Source organism: Phacochoerus africanus, chromosome 11 (genome assembly GCF_016906955.1).
Source record: "Phacochoerus africanus isolate WHEZ1 chromosome 11, ROS_Pafr_v1, whole genome shotgun sequence".
Taxonomy (NCBI): Eukaryota; Metazoa; Chordata; class Mammalia; order Artiodactyla; family Suidae; genus Phacochoerus; species Phacochoerus africanus.
Genome location: NC_062554.1, coordinates 95,865,760 through 95,881,166, shown reverse-complemented (window position 1 = coordinate 95,881,166; position 15,407 = coordinate 95,865,760). Strand labels below are relative to the sequence as shown.

The 15,407-nt window shown below is 38.6% G+C and overlaps 1 long non-coding RNA gene across 1 annotated transcript in view; it reads right to left on the bottom strand.

Moving 5' to 3' along the window:
- The window catches only part of LOC125111345 (uncharacterized), a 35,306-nt gene extending 21,802 nt beyond the window's left edge, over positions 1-13,504 (bottom strand). Inside the window, exon 1 of the long non-coding RNA XR_007130858.1 lies at positions 13,422-13,504. This is a non-coding gene — a long non-coding RNA (uncharacterized LOC125111345). The remainder of the gene's footprint in view (positions 1-13,421) is intronic.
- Positions 13,505-15,407: the final 1,903 nt, after the last annotated feature.

Genomic DNA, 15,407 nt, shown 5'->3' with positions numbered 1-15,407 from the left:
CGGACAAAATAGAATTTAAAATGAAGAATATTTTAAGGAAAAGGAAGGTCTCTACACAATGATCAAAGGATCAATCCAAGAGGAAAATATAACAATTTTAATATCTATGCATCCAACATAGGTTCACAACAATATATAAGGCAACTGCTAACAACCTTGGAAGACAAATTGATAATAACATAATCACAGAGGGGGATTTTAACACCCCCACTTACAGCAATGGACAGATCATCCAGACAGAAAATCAAAAAGGAAACACAGGCCCTGAATGAAGGATCAGACCAGAGGGACTTAATAGATATTTATAGGACATTCCATTCAAAAGCAATAGAATACACATTCTTCTCAGGTGCGCATGGAACATTCTCTAAGATAGATCACATCCTGGGCTACAAATCCAACCTTGGTAACTTTAAGAAAATTGAAATCATATAAAGTATCTTTTTTGACCACAACACTATATGACTGGAACAACAAGAAAAAAACTGCAAACAAGACTATATGACTGGAACAACAAGAAAAAAACTGCAAAAGACACAAACATGTGGAGACTCAACAACATGCTGCTAAACAACCAAAGGAGCACTGAAGAAATCAAAAAGGAAATTTAAAAATACCTAGAAGCAAATGACAACAAAGATATGACACTCCAAAACCTATGGAATGCAGCAAAAGCCGTTCTAAGAGGAAAGTTTATAGCAATACAAGCCCACCTCAGGAAATAAGAAAAAGCTCAAATAAACAAGCTAACTTTACATCTAAAGTAGCTAGAGAGAGAAGAACAGACAAGACCTAAGTTAGTAGAAGGAAAGAAATCATAAAGATCAGAGCAGAAATCAATGAAATAGAAACAAAGAAAACCATAGAAAAAATCAATGAAATGAAAAGCTTGTTCTTTGAAAAGATCAACAAAGTTGATAAACCCTTAGCCAGACTTATCAAGAAAAAAAGAGAGAGGACTGAAATCAATAAAATTAGAAATGAAAAAAGAGAAATAACAACAGACATCACAGAAATACAAAGGATCATAAGAGACTACTATATACAACTATACACCAATAAAACAGAAAACCTTGAAGAAATGGACAAATTCTTAGAAAAGTACAATCTTCCAAGACTAAACCAAGATGAAATAGAAAAGATGAACAGAACACAAGAACTGAAATTGAAACTGTGATTAAAAAACTTCCAACAAACAAAAGTCCAGGACCAGATGGCTTCACAGGTGAATTCTATCTAACATTTAGAGAAGATATAACACCTATCCTTCTGAAACTATTCCAAAAGATCACAGAGGAAGGGACACTCACAAACTCATTCTATGAGGCCACCATCACCCTGATACCAAAACCAGACAACGACACCACAAAAAAAGAAAACTACTGGCCAATTTCACTGATGAACATAGATGCAAAAATCCTCAACAAAATACTAGCAAACCACAACCAACAATACATTAAAAGGATTGTACATCATGATCAAGTGAGATTTATTCCAGGGATACAAGGGTTCTTCAATGTCTGCAAATCCATCAGTGTGATACACCACATTAACAAACTGAAGAATAAAAACCATATGATCCTCTCAGTAGACACAGAAAAAGCCTTTGACAAAATCCAACATCCATTTCTGATAAAAACCCTTCAGAAAGTGGGCATAGAGAGAATCTACTGCAACATAATAAAGGCCATATATGACAAATCCAGAGCTAATGTCATTCTCAATGGTGAAAAGCTGAAAGAATTCCTGATGAGAACAGGAACAAGACAAGGATGTCCACTTTCCCCACTACTATTCAACATAGTTTTGGAAGTCCTAGGCACAGCAGAGAAGTAAAAGAGATAAAAGGAATCCAAATTGGAAAGGAAGAAGTAAAACTATCACTATTAGCAGATGACATGACTCTATACATAGAGAATCCTAAAGACTCTACCAGGAAACTGTTAGAGCTCATTAATGAATTTGGCAAAGCTGCAGGACACAAAATTAATACACAGAAATTGATTGCATTTCTATATACTAACAATGAAAGATCAGAAAGAGAAATTAGGGAATCAATACCATTTATCATCACATCCAAAAGAATAAAATACCTAGGAGTAAACCTACCTAAAGAGACAAAAGACCTGTACTCTCAAAACTGTAAGACACTGATGAAAGAAATCAAAGATGACACAAATAGATGGAAAGACATACCACGCTCTTGGATTTGAAGAGACAATATTATCAAAATGACTATACTACCCAAGGCAATCTAGATTCAGTGCAATCCCTATCAAATTACCAAGGACATTTTTAACAGAACTTGAACAAAATGTTTTTAACATCTTTTTGGAAGCACAAAAGACCCAGAATAGCCAAAGACACCCTGAAAAAGAAAAATGGAGCTGGAGGAATCAGGCTCCCAGACTTCAGATTATATTACAATGCAACAATCATCAAAACCATATGGTACTGGTACAAAAACAGAAACATAGATCAGTGGAACAGGATAGAAATCCCAGAATTAAACCCACACACCTACAGTCAACCAATCTATGACAAAGGAGGCAAGAATATACAATGGAGAAAAGACAGCCTGTTCAATAAGTGGTGCTGGAAAAACTCAACAGCCACAGGTAAAAGAATGAAATTAGAACACTCCCTCCCTAACACCATACACAAAAATAAACTCAAAATGGATTAAAGACCTAGATATAAGACCAGACACTATAAAACTCTTAGAGAAAAACATAGGCCAAACACACTCTGACATAAACGACAGCAACATCTTCTCAGATCCACCTCCTAGAGTAATGACAGTAAAAACAAAAATAAACAAATGGGACTTAATTAAACTTAAAAGTTTCTGCACAAAAAAGGAAACACTAAACAAAACAAAAGACAACCCACAGAATGGGAGAACATATTTGCAAATGAATCGACTGACAAGGGATTAATCTCCAAAATTTATAAACATCTTCTACTGTTTAATACCAAAAAAAAAAAAAACCCATCAAAAAATAGGCAGAAGGTCTAAACAGACAATTCTCCAAAGAAGATAAATGAATGGCCAAAAAACACATGAAAAGATGTTCAATACCACTCACAATTAGAGAAATGCAAATCAAAATCATGATGAGGTACCACCTTACACCAGCCAGAATGGCCATCATCAAAATGTCCACAGACAATAAGTGCTGGAGAGGGTGTGGAGAAAAGGGAACCCTATTACACTGTTGGTGGGATTGTAAATTGGTGCAACCACTGTGGAAAGCAGTATGGAGATTCCTCAGAGAACTAAAAATAGAACTACCACTTGATTCAGCAATCCCACTCCTGGGTATCCACCCAGAGAAAACCATGACTCAAAAATACACGTGTACTCCAATGTTCATTGCAACACTATCTGCAATAGCCAAGACATGGAAACAACCTAAATGTCCATTGACAGAGGAGTGGATCAAGAAGATGTGGTACATATACACAATGGAATATTACCCAGCCATTAAAAGGAATGAAATACCAGCATTTTTAGCAACATGGATGGACCTAGAAATTATCATGCTAAGTGAGGTCAGTCAGACAATGAGACACCAACATCAAATGCTATCACTTACATGTGCAATCTGAAAAAAGGACAGACTGAACTTTGCAGAACAGATACTGACTCACAGACTTTGAAAAACTTACAGTTTCCAAAGGAGACAGTTTGGGGGGTGGGGGATGTGCTGGAGGGTGTGGGATGGAAATCCTATAAAACTGGTTATGATGATCATTGTACAACTATTATTGTAATAAACTCATTGAGTAATAAAAAGAAAAAATAAATAAATATATAAAATTTAAATACTACTATAAAAGTTAAATACTCTTTAATATTATAAATTTTGGAATACAATTTTATAATTAAAACAACTATATAATTAATTTTTACATTTTATTTTTATATTTATTTTCATAAAAATCTATTACCTTAAAATGATGTATTTTCCAACCATGACCTAAATAATGCATGAAGTCTTTTAATATTTCCATGATTTCTTATTTATTTGAAAATTTTATCTCAGTTATGCATGTGAATATCTTTCATAATTGCCTTAACTATTGCAGCATTTCATTTAAACAAAAATAGTGTGTGCTCTGGTGTGTGTGTGTGTGTATGTGTGTGTTCAGAAAAACCCTGATATCAGAGAAGAATCAAGATGGTGGAGGAGTAGGATGTGGTACTCACCTTCTCCCACAAATACATCCAAATAAAAAAAATCTACATGTATAACAATTCACACAGAACATCTACTGAATGCTGGCAGAAGACCTTAAACCTTTAAAAAGGGCAAGAAACACTCCACATAGCTAGGTGAGAGAGAGAGAGAAAAGGAATCAGGATGGGACTAGCATTCCTGAGTGGGAGGTGTTAAAAGGAAAGGAACACACACCTGGGAAGACACCAAATCTACAGGAAGATCAGCCGAGACAGAAGGACATCAAAGTTGCTGAAAAAAGTGCAGCAGCTGGACTGAGGAGGGAAAAGCAGAGTGAGAGTTTCATAGCCCATCTGCACCACCTCCCCAGACACCATAGACTGAGATGCTTGAGCAGGGACTGGATTCTGAGACTCAGGTTCCAGAGGTCAGTTCCAGGGAGAGGATTAGGGTTGGCTGTGTGGAGACAGCCTGAAGGGCTAGGGAGTAGTGCACCATGGGCTAGGGAGTGAAATGCCACAGCCAAGGGAACATGGGAGGATATTTGGGCCCTTAGGGGAATCAAGGCACCATTGTTGGGGACAGGGAGAGGAGGAGGGATGGACAGCCATAAGAATCTCTTCCCCTGTGCATGAACAGACTCTCAGAGGGCATAGCACCTCTGGTGCAGGCTCTGGGTGGAAAGGCACCACTTTCTCAGGCTACAGGAGACTGGGTGAATCTTGTGCACACTACAGATGGCCGGGCACCTCTTGTGTGGGTTAAGGTCAGCAGAGGGCTAAGAACAATGTAGTTCCTCTTGCATGATCTACAGGTTGCAGGACAAACCACAGCAGTCATCTCAGAAACCAGAGGGAGGCATGGCCCACCACCAGTGGGGGTCTGTGAATGTCCCAGTCACCTCAGAAGTTGGCAAAGAAGACGGCACTGCAACTGAGCACCACCTGTTGTTGCTTTCACTCCCCTGGGAACACACCCACCCTGCTGCTGCCACTGCCAAATGCTCCAGGCACTGCCTACACACGCCTTATCACTGTTACTTCCCAGGAAACTGCAACTAGGAGCAGACTATTCAGCACCTCCTGCATGAGCTAATCAGGATGGGGTACTTCTTATATAGTCTAGAGGTGGCAGGGGCAAACCACCACAGTTATCTCTGACACTAGAGTTGGGCATGGCCCACCCCACTAGGAGTATGTGAAGAGGCACCACTTGTGGCCCCAATCACCTCAGAAGGCACCATAGATGAAGGAATTGAGACTGAACACCACCCATTGTTGCTCTCAACTGCCTGGAAACTCACGTACCCTGCCGCTGCCACTACCATGTGTTCTGGGCATCACCTAAATCTGCCTGAGGCTCATTACTACTTACCAGGGCCCTGCAACTTGGAGTAGCCAGCACCATCTTCCAGTGTGTCCTTGCTAATGTCAAGATCCCAGCAACTAGGCACTGACTAATATCCTAGCCCCTTGCCTCCTTCTCGCTGGAAACACACACAGCCCCTTATCAAAGGGATAACAGCCTGCCTACATAAAAAGAAATAGACAGCAAATATCCAAACCCCCATGCCAAAAATAAATAGTAACCCCCTCACAAAATAAAAAGGGGCACTCTTGCATAGAAGTATCCCTAAAAAGACAAAAAGATAAAATACAAGACTACAGTACTTGCTTTTCCTAAATTCATAGAATAAGAAAAATATAAGCAAAATGAAGATGCTCAGGAACTATTCCCAGTTAAAAGAGCAGGAGAACTCACCTGAAGGAGCAAATAATGAAACAGACCTATGCAATCTAATAGACACAGAGTTCTAAGGGAGATAGTGAAAATATGAAGGAATTAAGGAAGAATATGTAGGAATTAAGAGCAGATATAAACAGTAATGCAGATTACTGTAGAAAGTAACTAGAAAATATAAGGAGCCAAGAAAAATTAGAAAATTCATTTCCAGAGACACTAACTGAGCTAAAGGCACTAAAGAGCAGAAAGAACAATGCAGAGGAATGAATTAGTGACTTGGAAGATAGAATAATGGCAATCACCCAGCAGACAGCAGATAGAAAAACAAATGAAAAAACATGAAAGCAATATAAGAGATCTATGGGATAAGATAAAGTGGGCAAATCTATGCATAATAGGGATTCCAAAAGAAGAAGGAAAAGAAAAGGCAATTGAAAATATATTTGAAGAAATTATGCCTGAAAACTTTCCAAATCTAAAGGAAACAGATATCAATATACAGGAAGCACAGAGGGCTCCAAACAAGTTGAACCCAAGCAGGCCCAAACAAAGACATATCATAATACAAATAGCAAAACTTAAAGATGAAGTGAGGATTCTAAAAGCAGCAAGAGAAACACAAAGCATTAATTATAAGGGAACTCCCATAAGGCTATCAGCTGATTTCTCTACAGAAACACTACAGGCCAGAAGAGAATGGCAAGAAATATCCAAAGTTCTAAAGGGAAAAATCTGCAGCCTAGAATACTCTACCCAGCAAGACTATCATTTAAAATCGAAGGAGAGGAGTTCCTGTCATGGCTCATGTTAATGAACCCAACTAGAATCCATGAGGACACAGGTTTGATCCCTGGCCTTGCTCAGTGGGTTAAGCATCCGGCATTTCCATGAGCTGTGGTGTAGGTCACAGACATGGCTTAGATCTAGCATTGCTATTGCTGTGGCATAAGCTGGCAGCTACAGCTCCGATTGGACCCCCAGCCTGGGAACCTCCATATGCTGCAGGTGCATCCCTAAAAAGACAAAAAGCCAAAATACAAGAAAATAAAATAAGATAGGAGAAATAAAGAATTTCTCCAACAGATAAAAACTAAAAGAGTATAGCATCATTAAACCCATTCTGAAAGAAATACTGAAAAGGCTTCTCTAAATAAAAAAGAAATAAGAAGAAATAGGATGGAGGAAGTCACAATTGGAAAGCAATCACTTAAATAATACAGTATATAGATCTAAATCCAAAAATATATTTATTTACAATATAATATATATTTACAATATATATTTACAATAATATATTTATTTACAATATAATATATATTTACAATATAATATATATTTAATATATTGTAAATATATATTTACAACATAATATATATTTACAATATATTGTAAAAGTGACAATAAACATAAGGAACAGCAAAAGGACAAACATGAAGATGTTTAAAAAAGGACTTCAAAATCACAAAATGTGGGGAAGGAAAGTAAGTAAATATAGACTCTTCTTTTTTTTTAGAATGTGTTTGAGCCTATATATCAAGCTAAAGCAAGTATGTTAACTTGGAAAACAGGGAAACCACAAATCAAAACCAAACATTACATTTGCAAAAACTAAAAAGAAAAGGATATAAGCATAAAATAAAAGGAAATAATCCAACCAAAAAAAAGAAAGGAACAAAGGAGAAACATAGAATCAACTGGAAACAAGGTCTAAAATTGCAATAAATACATATCTATCAATGATTACCTTAAATGTTAATGGACTCAATGTTCCAATCTAAAGACATAGAGTGGAAGATTGGATAAAAAAGCAAGAGTCTATAATATGCTGTCTATAAGATACTCACCTTAGGGTAAAGGACACACATAAATTGAAAGTGAGGGGATGGAAAAAGCTATTTTTGCCAATGGAAAAGACAGGAAAGCAGGATCGCAATACTCACATCAGACAAAACAGACTTTAAAATGAAGGCCATAAAGAAGGACAAAGAAGGACACTATTTAATAGGAAAGGATCCATTAACGAAGAGGATATTACAATTGTCAGTATATATGCCCCTAATATAGGACCACCCAAATACATACAACAAATACTAACAGACATAAAAGGGGAAATTAATTAGAACACAATAATAGTAGGAGACTTTAACATTCCACTCACATAAATGGACAGAACCTCTAGACAGAAAATCAATAAGGCAACAGAGATCCTAAATGACACAATAGAAAAGTTAGACTTCATTGTCATTTTCAGGATATTACATCCAAAAAAATAAGAATATGCATTTTTTTCCTAGTACACATGGAACATTCTCAAGGACTGACCATATACTGGGGCATGAAACTACCCTCCACAAATTTAAGACTACAGAAGTTGTTTCAAGTATCTTTTCTGATCACAATGGCATGAAACTAGAAATCAACCATGAAAAGGAAATGAGAAAACCTAACTACATGGAGACTAAACAACATGCTACTAAAAAACCAATGGGTCAATGAAGAAATCAAAAGGTAAATTAAAAACTACCTTGAGACAAATGATAATGAAAACACAATCTTCAGAATCTAGGGTGCCACAAAAGCAGTGCTTAGATGGAAGTTCATAGAGATTCAGGCCTTCCTCAGAAAAGAAGAAAAATCTCAAGTCAACAACTTAACCTACCACCTAAAAGAATTAGAAAAAGAAGAACAATCAAAACCTAAAGTTAGCAGAAGGAAGGAAATCATAAAGATCAGAGAGAAAATCAAAAGATTCAAAAAAAAAGGAAAAAAATCAATAAAACCAAGAGTTGGTTCTTTGAAAGGGTAAACAAAATTGACAAACCTCTGGCCAGACTCACCAAGAAGAGAGAAAGAACCCAAATAAACAAAATAAGAAACAAAAAAGGAGAAATCTCAATGGATAATGCAGAAATACAAAAAAACCATAAGAGAATCCTATGAACAATTGTATGCCAGCAAATTTGACAACCTAGAAGAAACAGACAACTTTCTAGAGACTTATGGCCCACTAAAACTGAATCTAGATGAAAGAGATCAACTGAACAGACCAATCACTAGGAATGAAATTGACTATGTAATAAAATACACTCCCTACAAACAAAAGTCCAGGACCAGGTGGCTTCACAGGCAAATTCTACCAAATATACAAAGAACTTATACCCATTCTTCTTAAACTTTTTCAAAAGGTTGAAGAAGAAGGAACACTCTCAAAAACATTCTATGAAACCACCATCACCCTAATACCAAAACCAAAGATACTGCCGAAAAAGCGAATTATAGGCCAATATCTTTGATGAATATAGACACAGAAATTCTCAACAAAATTTTAGTCAAATGAATCCAACAACATATAAAAAAGATCATGCACCACGACCGGGTGGGATTCATCCCAGGTTCACAAGAATTGTTCAGCATATGGAAATCAATCAACATCATACACCACATTAACAAAAGAAAAGTCAAAAACCACATGATCATCTCAACAGATGCAGAAAAAGCATCTGACAAAGTCCAACATCCATTCATGATAAAAATGAAAGGAAGAAAGGAAGAAAGGAAGAAAGGAAGAAAGGAAGAAAGGAAAGAAAGGAAGGAGGAAGGAAGGAAGGAAGGAAGGAAAGAAAGAAAGAAAGAAAGAAAGAAGAAAGAAAGAAAGAAAGAGAAAGAAAGAAAGAAAGAAAGAAAGAAAAAAGAAGGAAAGAAAGAAAGAAAAAAGAAAAGAAGAAAGGAAAAAGAAGAAAGGAAAGAAGGAAGAAAAGAAAGGAAGAAAGACACCTCCCTTGCCTCCCTCCTTCCCGCCCGTCCTTCCTTCCCTTCCTCCCTCCCTCCCCTCCTTCCTTCCTTCCTTCCTTCCTTCCTTCCTCCTTCCTTCCTTCCTTCCTTCTCTCTCTCTCTCTCCCTCCTCCTCCCTCTCTCTCTCCCCTCCCTCCCTCTCTCCCCTCCCCTCCCTCTCTCCCTCCCTCCCTCTCTCCCTCCCTCCCTCCCTCCCTCTCCCTCCTTCCTTCCTCCTCCCTCCCTTCCCCCCCCTTTTCCTCTCCTCTTTCCACTTCCTTTATCCGATGACATATTATATCCGAAAAACCTAAGGACTCCACACAAAAACTACCTGAATTGATCAACGAATTCAGCAAAGCAGCAGGATATAGGACTAACATTCAGAAATCAGTTGCATTTCTGTATACTAACAATGAAGTTTTAGAAAATGAATAAAAAATAAAATACCTATTAAAATCACACCCTAAAAAATTAAATACCTAAGAATAAACCTTACTAAGGAGGTGAAAGACTTCTTAATAAAACATTAATTAAGAAAATTAAAGAGAATTCAAAGAAATGGAAAAATATTCCATGCTCCTGGATTGGAAGAATTAACATTGTAAACATGGCCATACTCTACCCAAAGCAATCTACAGATTCAATGCAATCCCTATCAAATTACCCATGACATTTTTCACAGAACTAGAACAAACAATCCAAAAATTTATAGGGAACCACAAAAGACACAGAATTGCCAAAGCAAAAACCAAGCAGGAGACATAACTCTCCCAGACCTCAGGCGATATTACAAAGCCACAATAATCAATCAAGAAGGTGTGGTACTGGTACCAGAACAGACATATAGACCAATGCAAAAGATCAGAGAACACAGAAATAAACCCAGACACCTATGGTCAATTAATCTTTGACAAAGGAGGCAAGAGTATAAAATGGGGAAAAGACAGTCTCGTCAGCAACTGGTTTTGGGAAAAATGGGCAGCTGCATGTAAATCAATGAACCTGGAACACACCCTCATACAATGCACAAAAATAAACTCAAAATGGCTTAAAGACTTAAACATAAAACAAGATCATCAAACTCCTAGAAGAGAACATAGGCAAAACATTCTCTGACATCAACTTTTCAAATGCTTTCTCAGGTCAGTCTCCCAAGGCAATAGAAATAAAAGCAAAAATAAACCAATGGGACATAATCATAGTGACAAGCTTTTGTATAGCAAAGGAAACCATAAAAAAATTAAAAAGACAACTTACAGAATGTGAGAAAATAGTTTCAAAATGCAACTGACAAGGGCTTAATCTCTAAAATATACAAACAACTTATACAACTCAACAGCAAAAACACCAACAATGCAATTGAAAAATTGGCAGAAGACCTGAATAGACATTTTTCCAAAGAAGATATGCAGATGGCCAATAGGCCCATCAAAAAATGCTCAACATCATTGATTATTAGAGAAACGCAAATCAAAACTACAATGGAGGTACCACCTCACACTGGTCAAAATGGCCATCTGTAACAAGTGAACAAATAACAAATGCTGGAGAGGATGTGGAGAAAAGGGAACCCTCCTACACTGTTGGTGGGAATGTAAATTGCTACAACCACTATGGAGAATAGTATGATGGTACCTCAGAAAACTATATATACAACTACCATATGATCCATCAATGCCACTCTTGGGCATATATCCAGACCATGCTTTCCTTAAAAAAGACACATGCACTCGTACGTTCACTGTAGCACTATTGACAATAGCCAAGACATGGAAACAACCCAAATGTCCATTGACAGATGAATGGATTAAGAAGAGGTGGTATATGTACACAATGGTATACAACTCAACCATAAAAAAGAACAAAATAATGCCGTTTGCAGCAACATGGATGGAACCAGAGACTCTCACACTAAGTGAAGTCATAAAGAGAAAGACAAATACCGTATGATATCACTTATATCTGGAATCTAATATATGGCAGAAACGAACCCTTCCACAGAAAAGAAAACATGGACTTGGAGAATAGACTTGTGGTGGCCAAGGAGGAGGGGGAGGGAATGGGACTGACTGGGAGTCTGGGGTTATTAGATGCAAACGATTGCATTTAGAGTGGATAAGCGATGAGATCCTTCTGTATCACACAGGGAACTATATCTAGTCACTTGTGATGGAGCATATTGGAGGATAATGCAAGAAAAAGAATATACATATGTGTATGACTGGGCTGCTGGGCTGCTTTGCTGTACAGTAGATACTGACACAACACTGTAAGTCAACTATAATGGGGAAAATAAAAATCTTAAAAAAATTTTAAAAAGAAAAAAGACATCTTTAAATGAGGTACTCTCAAATTCTAGCCACATTTTTGTGGACCTTCCTTCCTTCCTTTCTTCCTTCTCCCATCCTTTGCTCCCTCTCTTCCTCCCTCTCTCCCAGGAGACAAGGAGGATGAGTTACAGCCCTCAAACCATTCTCAGATTTGCCCGTTTACAGACCTAGAACCTCTTGAATGAAGGGGAGGCCTGGTCCCCTTGAAGAAGGATCTGGCTACACTACCAAAATTTATACTGTTAATCTTTCACTCATCCTTCCAAAAAAGGTTATTGTAGAATTTTCAACCTTGGCTAGCACCAACAAAAAAGAAATAAGCAGATTTGAAGGGATTTTTGGGCATTGGCTCTGAATTGACACAAATTCCAGGAGTCCCTCAAAGTCGCTATTTCCCACAGTGGAACTTATGGACCCCCCCAACAAGGGGCTCATGAATGTCAGGCAAACGAGGGAGTTTTAGCTCAAGTCTCTTTCAATGTGGTTCCAGTGGGTCTGCAAACCCACTGTTTAGTCATTTCTCCAGTTCTGGAACAGGCATACTCAGAAACTAGTAGAATGCCCACATTTGTTCCCTGATCCACGGAGTAAGGGCTATTTTGGTAGAAAAGGCCAAGTAGAAGCCACTAGAATTGCCCTACCTAGGAAAAAGAAAGCCAAAGGCAATACCACATTCGCAGAAGGATTGCAGAAATGGCCATCTTTAACAAGTGAACAAATAACAAATGCTGGAGAGGATGTGGAGAAAAGGGAACCCTCCTACACTGTTGGTGGGAATGTAAATTGCTACAACCACTATGCAGAACAGTATGATGGTACCTCAGAAAACTAAATATAGAACTGCCACATGATCCAGCAATCCCACTCTTGGGATCATCATCAGGGACTTGATGAATGTGAGGATCCTACCCCACCCCCTTTTAACTCACATATTTGGCTTTTGCAGAAAGTGGATCTTAGAGAGTGACAGTGGATTATAATCTTAATCAGATGTTGACTTCAATTACAACGCTGTACCAGATTTGGTTTCGTTGCTTGAGAAAATTAACACATCCCCTAGTCCCTGGTATGCAGCTATTGACTGAGCTAATGATTTCGTCTCTGAGACTATTATTAGAGACTACCAGAGTGGTTTGCTTTCACCTCAAGAGGCCAGAAAAATACCCTCACTGTCTTACCTCAGGGGTATATCAACTCTCTAGCCCTACATTATAATTTAGTTTGCAAGAATTTTGATTGTCTTTCCCTTCCACAGGAAATAACATTAATTACGTTGATAACATTACGCTGTTTTGACCTACTGAGCAAGAAACAGCAACTACTTTAGGTTTACTGGTAAGATACGTGTGTGTCAGAGGGTGATAAATAAACAAAAATCAGTGGCCTCTACCTCAGTGAAGTTTCCAGGGGTTCAGTGGGATGAGGCATGGCAAGATATCCCTTCTAAGGTCAAAGATAAATTGCTGCATCTGGCTCCTCCTGCAACCAAAAAAAGAGGCACAGGCCTAATGGGTCTCTTTGCATTTGGAGGCAACATATTCCTCATTTACATGTGCTACTCTAACCCATTTACTGAGTAACACAAAAGCTGTTAGTTTTGAATAGGGTCCAGTATGAGAGAAGGCTCTGTCACAAATCCAGGCTGTTGTGCAAGTTGTTCTGCCATTTGGGCCAGATCCAGTAGTGCTTGAAGCGGCCATGGCTGTCAGGGATAATGGTAGGAACCTTAACAAGGCCCTATGGGTGAATCACAGCATGGACCCTGACGATGTTGGAGCAATGCCCTGCCATTCTTGTAGATAACTATTCTCCCTTCAGAAACCACTTCTGTCTTGCTATTAGACCTTAAAAGAAATTGAGTTACCATGCGACCTGAGCTGCCCATCATAAACAGGCATGCCCAACTCACCAAGCCATAAAGGTGGGTATGTGCAGCAACAACACTCCATCACCAATGGAAGTGCAATATATAAGATTGGGCTCAAGGAGGCCACATAGACATGTAACATTAGTTACATAAGAAATTGGCTTAGATGCCCAGAGTTCCCACCCCTGTTATGTTACTTTTTCTCTCCTAGGCTGCATCTTTGGCATCATGAGGATTTCCCTACAATCACTGGACTGAGGAAGAGAAACCTCATTCTTGGTATACATATTTTTTTTTCTTTTTTTTGCAATTTCTTGGGCCGCTTCTGAGGCATATGGAGGTTCCCAGTCTAGGGGTCCAATCGGAGCTGCAGCTGCCAGCCTACGCCGGAGCCACAGCAACACAGGATCTGAGCCACGTCTGTAGCCTACACCACAGCTCATGGCAACACCAGATCCTTAACCCACTGAGCAAGGCCAGGGATTGAACCTGCAACCTCATGGTTCCTAGTCGGATTCGTTAACCACTGAGCCACGACGGGAACTCCAAAATCACTCTTTATATATATATATATATATATATATATATAGTTTTGAGAGACATGTAGACACCACCCCAAAGTGGACTTCTGTAAGACTACAGTCCTTTCTGGGACATCTTCCAAGGACAATGGTAAAGGGAAATGCAGGCAGTGAGCACGAAGTAGTGCCTTTGCTTGCTTAGTTTGTTTGCAAGGAGAAAGGGTGAGATGCATGAGGCATATACCAATTCATGGCTGTGGCTAGTGTTTTGGCTGAATGGTCAGGGACTGGAAGTAGTATGATTGGAACATTGGTGATAATGTAGTTGGAGAAAAATGTCCGTGCACAGATCTTTCTGAATGGACAGAAAGAATTTTAACAATCAAGTGGATAAGATGACCCATTTCATGAACGTTAAACAGCTTCTTTCCTGAGCTACTCATGTCACTCTCCAGTGGGCTCATGAATAAATTGGTCATCGTAGTGGCAAGAAAAGAAGTTATGCATGGGCTCAACAACATAGACCTCTACTCATCAAGGCCAGTCTGGCTACAGCCACTGTAAAGTGTCTGATCTGCCAACAACAGAGCCCAACGCTCAGTGCCAAAATGGCACTGTTCCTTAGGGTCATCAGACTGCTACCTAGTGGTAGAGTGATAACATGAGACTGCTAATCATCATGGAAAGAGTAGCATTTTGTTTGCACTGGAATAGCCACTTCTGTGGATATGGAATTGCCTTCTTTGCATGCTTTGCTTCCAAAACTACCATCCATGACCTTGCAGAATGTCTTATCCACAGTCATAATATTCCACATAGAATTGCTTCAGGTTAAGCTACTCACTTCACAGCAAATTAAGTGCAATGGTAGATCCTATGCTCATGGAATCCATTGGGCTTTCCATGATCCCTGTCATCCTGAAGCAGCTGATTTGAGAGAATAGTAAAATAGACTTTTGAAGATTCAATTACAGTGCCAGCTAGGTGG